Genomic DNA, 6000 nt, shown 5'->3' with positions numbered 1-6000 from the left:
TCTAGGCAACTATTTAAGAATGCTTCTGCTGAGTAATCATCAATAGTGATGATCACAATGGGAAAAATAAAGCAGCTTTCGGAGTCGATAAAGGCTTGACAGCTTTGAAACAAGTGTTTCAGGAAAATAAAGAAATCGCCATGGACTGAAATGAAAACATGCAGGAGATCAGAGAATGGCAGTACCATATTTCAATAACAGCAAGAATAAAATAAAAACAAAGTTTTATGGGCACATATGCAGAATGCCTACAACCAGATTTCTTCAAATTCTCGAAAACGGGGGATTAGAAAGAAAGAGACCACCTGAAAGAACCTAGAACGAAATGTAGAAAACATCATGGTATAAGGGGCCCGAATGTTACAGAAATTTAAACATATTTGGCTGCCGAGAGGTTTGGACTAGAAAGCTATTATTCACAGCCTAAGGTGGATGGGAGGATGAAAATGATGAGATCCTTGAAACCGGACTCGTCATTTAAGGTGGATATTCTGTATATCATAAACTTTTCTGCCTTTTTCTTTCCAGCTAATTCTTTAGTTAACCAGTCTCTGATGCAAGCAAGTAGTGTTTTCTCTTGGAAATTAGAACTGTAGTCCCTACATATCAGAAAATCGATCACAGAACTCACTGTTTCAGAAAACAATGCGAATGTCAACATTTAATATCCCGTGATAGGAGAACGTTGTCTACCATACTGGTTGAAATCGGTTGCCCTCAATTTCACAGACTGCTGCACATTCATCAACCTGATTGGCCAAGTGGATATCCAACAAGTAGGACGCTGGTTCGAATTCCGCCATGGGCATGGATGTTTGTGAGTGTATTTAAGTGGGAAATTAATTTCATCGTCCAGTCTGAGATCTCCATCCTCGCTTTTTGGAGGCCTAAAGTGGCTTAAAAAGTTTCATGTTTAGTATCTAGAGCAAGATTTTTCCGGACTATATAAAATAAATAAAAAATTATAAATATATATATAATTGATCAAAATGGCAAAAAAAAATCTCTAGCCGCCCACAGTACAGAATGTACTATAAGTTTTTGATAACGTTTCTAGGTGGGAACCACACATAAAAAGAAATCGAAACCCACTCTAACAAGATGTTTCGGAATATCTTTAGAAAGGCGATGATGATATTTTTAACTCATGTGAGATCGATGGCCTGATTTCTAGTGGCCTAAAGTGCCTTTGTAAAAGTTTCATGATTGGTCAATAGGACAGATTTTTATGGAATAATACCTAATTATTTGTATACTCAATATTCTAATATCCTTATAGTCCTTTCACGATCGGGATTCAATTACAAAATAAATAAATAATAAAATAAAAAATAAAAACTGAAATAAAAACTATTTACTTTTAGGTTACTTTGGTTATCCATTTAAACAACAACGACAACAACAACAACAACAATAATAATAATGCCTGCATAGCTTAGTGATAGTTGTGCTTGCATTATCTGCACTAGGCTGCCCGAAGATAGACTTCAGTTCAAGTCTAGTTGCCCACTACACAAAATTGTCCTAAGCATATCTTCAACCCGTTCCACAGTTAATCGATCTCTAGCATGGGCCAATAGGTTATTTCTCCTGAAAACTCGGGTTTATTTCAGACAGTAACATCCTGTTAGGGAGAGGTACCAAGAGATGGCAGCACTTGCTTTCCCATCTCTGCATCGGTGTCCGCTTATAATTAGAGATAATCATGGGCCAGCTATATCCGATTGGCTATCGATGGACATTGAACTGCCCACTCAGTCTCCAAAAGTTAGATAGTGTTAAAAGGGCTTGCCTACTCCCTATAAGGGAGATAAAAGGCGTCATATTATTATATTATTTATTATTTATAATAAATAATAATCCCCGAGGAAAACGTGTTTGTCATGACGATGGGGCTTGTGCACTTTGATGATGTTGAGAGCTATGCTAGTGGTTGCACAACTACCATTAGGGCCACCCTTGCCAGACAACTCTCAACTGAGGGGGGCAGACTAATACTGTTCCATCCCTCATTTTAATGGTGAAAAGCAAAGAAACCTTAGCAGATCATTCAATGCCCGTTCATGAAGGACACCAGATGTTGGGGATCTTGGCCATTAGGCAACAAGTAGACAAGAGGACCCAGCTCTCATTGCTGGACAACCAGTGAAGGAAGCTGAAAAGTCACCAGAAGAAACTAAACATAAAAAATGGACTGTAGAAGAAAACAAAGAAGTTATGAAATGTTTTTACAGATCAACACCAGAAAAACGGGGTTTTCGAAAGTATGCATATGTTTTCTAAACAAAACTTTCCAGAATCTGCAATAACAGAACAAAGTCTTATGAACCAAAAAATTTCGTTTTCTGCAACAAAAATATTCACTGAACTAGAGCAGCAAGGGTTACATAATATAACTGCAGTAACAGCAAATCATCAGAAAGTAGTAGAATGTAACTTCTAAATTCCACTCAGTCAGCATGAAGCTAACGACATAACTCAGACTGCTTTGACCGAAGTACAGTGTAAAATGAAGTCTGGATATTGAAGCACATGAACTCCTTAAAGAGGAGTTTATATATCTCAATATCCCGACATTAAACTACCAACTTGAATAGCCTTACATAAATCTAATCTAAAACATCTGCTCTTAGGGACGCAAATAACGTGACAAAATCCATCACCTGAGTCGTTTTAAGATAACGGCGAACACGCCGTCCGCCGGGGGCCTGCTCTTTAGGGGCCCAATTCTCTTATAAAAGTTACTAGCTTTTATGGAATTAACATTAACTTGATTTGGTGCATCCTACGTCGACAGTGACGAGTTTCTGACCAACGCATTGCTGATAATGCTTATGTGCAAAAGTTTTGTGCACCAAAGCCGATATAACACAAATCGAACCTTGGAAAGTGTACCGGCACTTCTAAATTTCTATTTTGAGCACTGTAAAATATAATACATAAATGAATAGAAACTTTTTTAAATCTGAACAACTTTCGTAGCTGGAATGCTGCAACATGAATGAATCTTCTCGTGCGGCCTGCAGGTGATTGTTGAGTGCCAACCATAATACATACATCGCATACTCAAGTTTCTGCTTTACAGGTTTAAACTAGTAGATAAGTATATTGTGCTATTGTCTTAGTCTAGTTTGAAAATAGTTAAAAGTAATACGTGAGTCATAGGGATATTAGGAGAAAATCCTTCCCCTCAGTACGAAACGTTACGAAAGTGGTTGTGCCACACGAAAGAAAATGAAAGAACGGGCAAGGACTATTCAAAAACTTCCAAAAAAACTAACAACATTTTTAAAGAGCAGTGAAGGTGAAGTTGTTGAGGAGAATGAAGCACGTAGGGAAAGGGAAAATATGGAATCGCCAGCAAATTCTGTTTCAATCAAGTCCTTATGCAGTAAGGACAGGAAGAAACAACCTCCGCTGGTGCTACAGCAAACGTAATGATAATTATAAGAGTTCAGATTCCGGACTATGGCCAATGGCAAATCATATCTTACAGGAGTACTAGGTTCAAAAAGGTCCATCTGAATGCTAAAATAATCAGTGCAGCTTTAGTCAGTCAGTCAGCCCTAGAATATATGGTAGGAAGTAACAACTCAGATAAAGAAACTAGGTCTTTAAAACCAGTAATGTTTTCGCGACGGTTGTCGAATGCAGAAACTCAACTTTGAGATTGGCTTATTTATTCTCCCACAAAAGGAAAAGCATATTGTTTTGTTTGTTTTCAACTTATGATTCCCCATTTATAATGAGCGGATCCAATGACTGGAAACATGGAATAAAGGCCATTTCACATCATGAAAATAGGGAGGAACACAGAAAATACATGATGAAAATACAATTTTTCTATGACGATTTTTAAACGACTGAAAAAGTACATACTTCAGTCGTTTAAAAGTACATGGGCGTGTAAACAGACAATTGGTAATCCAGTTCGACAGTGAGCGTCAGTATTGGATAGAATTATTGAAAAGAATAATTGCAATTATAAACTTTTTAGTGTCTAGAGGCCTGACGCGAAGAGGAGACAATCAAACCATAGGCTAGTCTAGGAATGGCAATTATTTAGGCATTTTGGAACTGATCAGTCAGTCTGATCCATTTTTATGTGAACATATAAAGAATATGGTAATGCAGGAAAGAGGATCCTATCATATCTATCAGTTACTGTTTGTGAAGAATTCATACAAATTACGGGAGTTAAAGTGTTGGAAACTATTGTTGCTGAAGTACAGAAAACTAAGTATTATTCCGTATCGGTGGATTCAACACCTGTTATCACACACGTAGACCAACTGATATTTATAATAAGATATGCTTCTGGAGGTATTCCTAAAGCGAGATTTTTACAATTTATTCCCATTCATGGGTATAAATCAGATATTCTCGCTGACGTAGTCACGACTTTTTTGGATCAAAATAATATACCACTAATGAACTGTAGAGGTCAGTCCTATGATAACGCAGCAAATATGTCAGGGCATTATTCAGGATGACAGGCTAAAATTAAGGAACGAAATAAATATGTATTGTGTATACCATGCGCAGGACATACCTTGAACCTTGTAGGTGTTCATGCAGTGAATAGTATCTTAAATGTCACCATTTATTTTGATTTTGTTCAAAATCTTTACAATTTCTTTTCATCTTCGCCTTATCGTTTGGAAATAATGGTTCGCATTTGGGATCTCAGCTTAAAATGGTAAAGAAATTGTCAAGAAATCGGCGGTCTGCACATGCTTACCTGATGCAGTGAGTGCTGTATAGGTTATGAAGAAATCAGATCGAGTTTGGATGATTTAGAAGGAAGTCAGAAATCATCAGAAACATTGCTTAAAGCTCAGGGTTTAAGAGACAAACTAGACAAACTAGAAACAGATTTTTGAATATTATTTGGAATGACATACTGAAACGATTTAACAGTGTGAACCAAGTCTTCCAGAGAGAAAGCATGAACTTATCTACTGCTATGAAATTGCTTAAGTCCTTAAAGGTATTTGTAACTGAGAAAAGAAACTGTTTTGAAGACTATGAATCCCAAGCGAAAGAAAAGTCATGGGATTAGAACTACCAGGATTCGTATAAACGAATAAAACAACGCAGCAGCACTCTAACATTTGTAGATGGTGGTAGAAACACAGACGACTCAGACATGCAACTTAAGGGCAGCAGGAAATTTAGAGTGGACACATACTTACTGATCATAGATTCCTTGGTACTACTTTGAATACGCGAGAAAAATAGTACGAAGAAATATTTAATAAATTAGGCTTCTTAGAAACTCTTCATATTTTAGATTATCAAGACATAAAAACTCACTGTGATGATCTAGCCAACTTCTATAGTGAAGACCTTACTTCTACGGAACTATTCATGGAATGTCTCCACTTTATGACACATGATGATGGATATAAAATCAGTGAAGAAAGCAAACGTAGGTGATAAGACCTTAACCACAAATGAAGAAGACTGTGTTACCATTAACAAAATTTACGCTTATATGAATAATGAACATATATTTTCAGTATTTCCTGATATGGAAATGTCTATGAGGATTTTTCTTTCAATGATGGTTACTAATGCCTAGGTTGAACGTTCATTTTCTAAAATTAAATTACTAAACAATGAATTAAGAAACAGCATCGCACAGTCACGATTAAACCACCTAAATTTAATGAGCATTGAACATCACGTTTTACAAAATATTAAGGTTGATGACCTCATACCTGATTTTGCCACATCAAAATGTAGAAAAGTCGTTTTATAATATTAGTTATGCTATGAGGAAGCGTGTGGGTGGGAAGGAGTGAATTGTTGTGTTATTTGTGTTTTGAATATCACCTTAACATCCACCAATAACATTACTTGGGACTTCAAAATCGATGAGTACATTATTATTATTATTATTATTATTATTATTATTATTATTATTATTATTATTATTATTATTATTATTATTATTATTATTATTATTATTATTATTATTATTATTATTATTATTAT

This window comes from Typopeltis vanoorti, chromosome 2, assembly GCF_054136105.1.
Source record: "Typopeltis vanoorti isolate ZY-2024b chromosome 2, IOZ_Tvanoo_1.0, whole genome shotgun sequence".
NCBI lineage: Eukaryota > Metazoa > Arthropoda > Arachnida > Uropygi > Thelyphonidae > Typopeltis > Typopeltis vanoorti.
Note: the sequence above shows the minus strand (reverse complement) of the source record.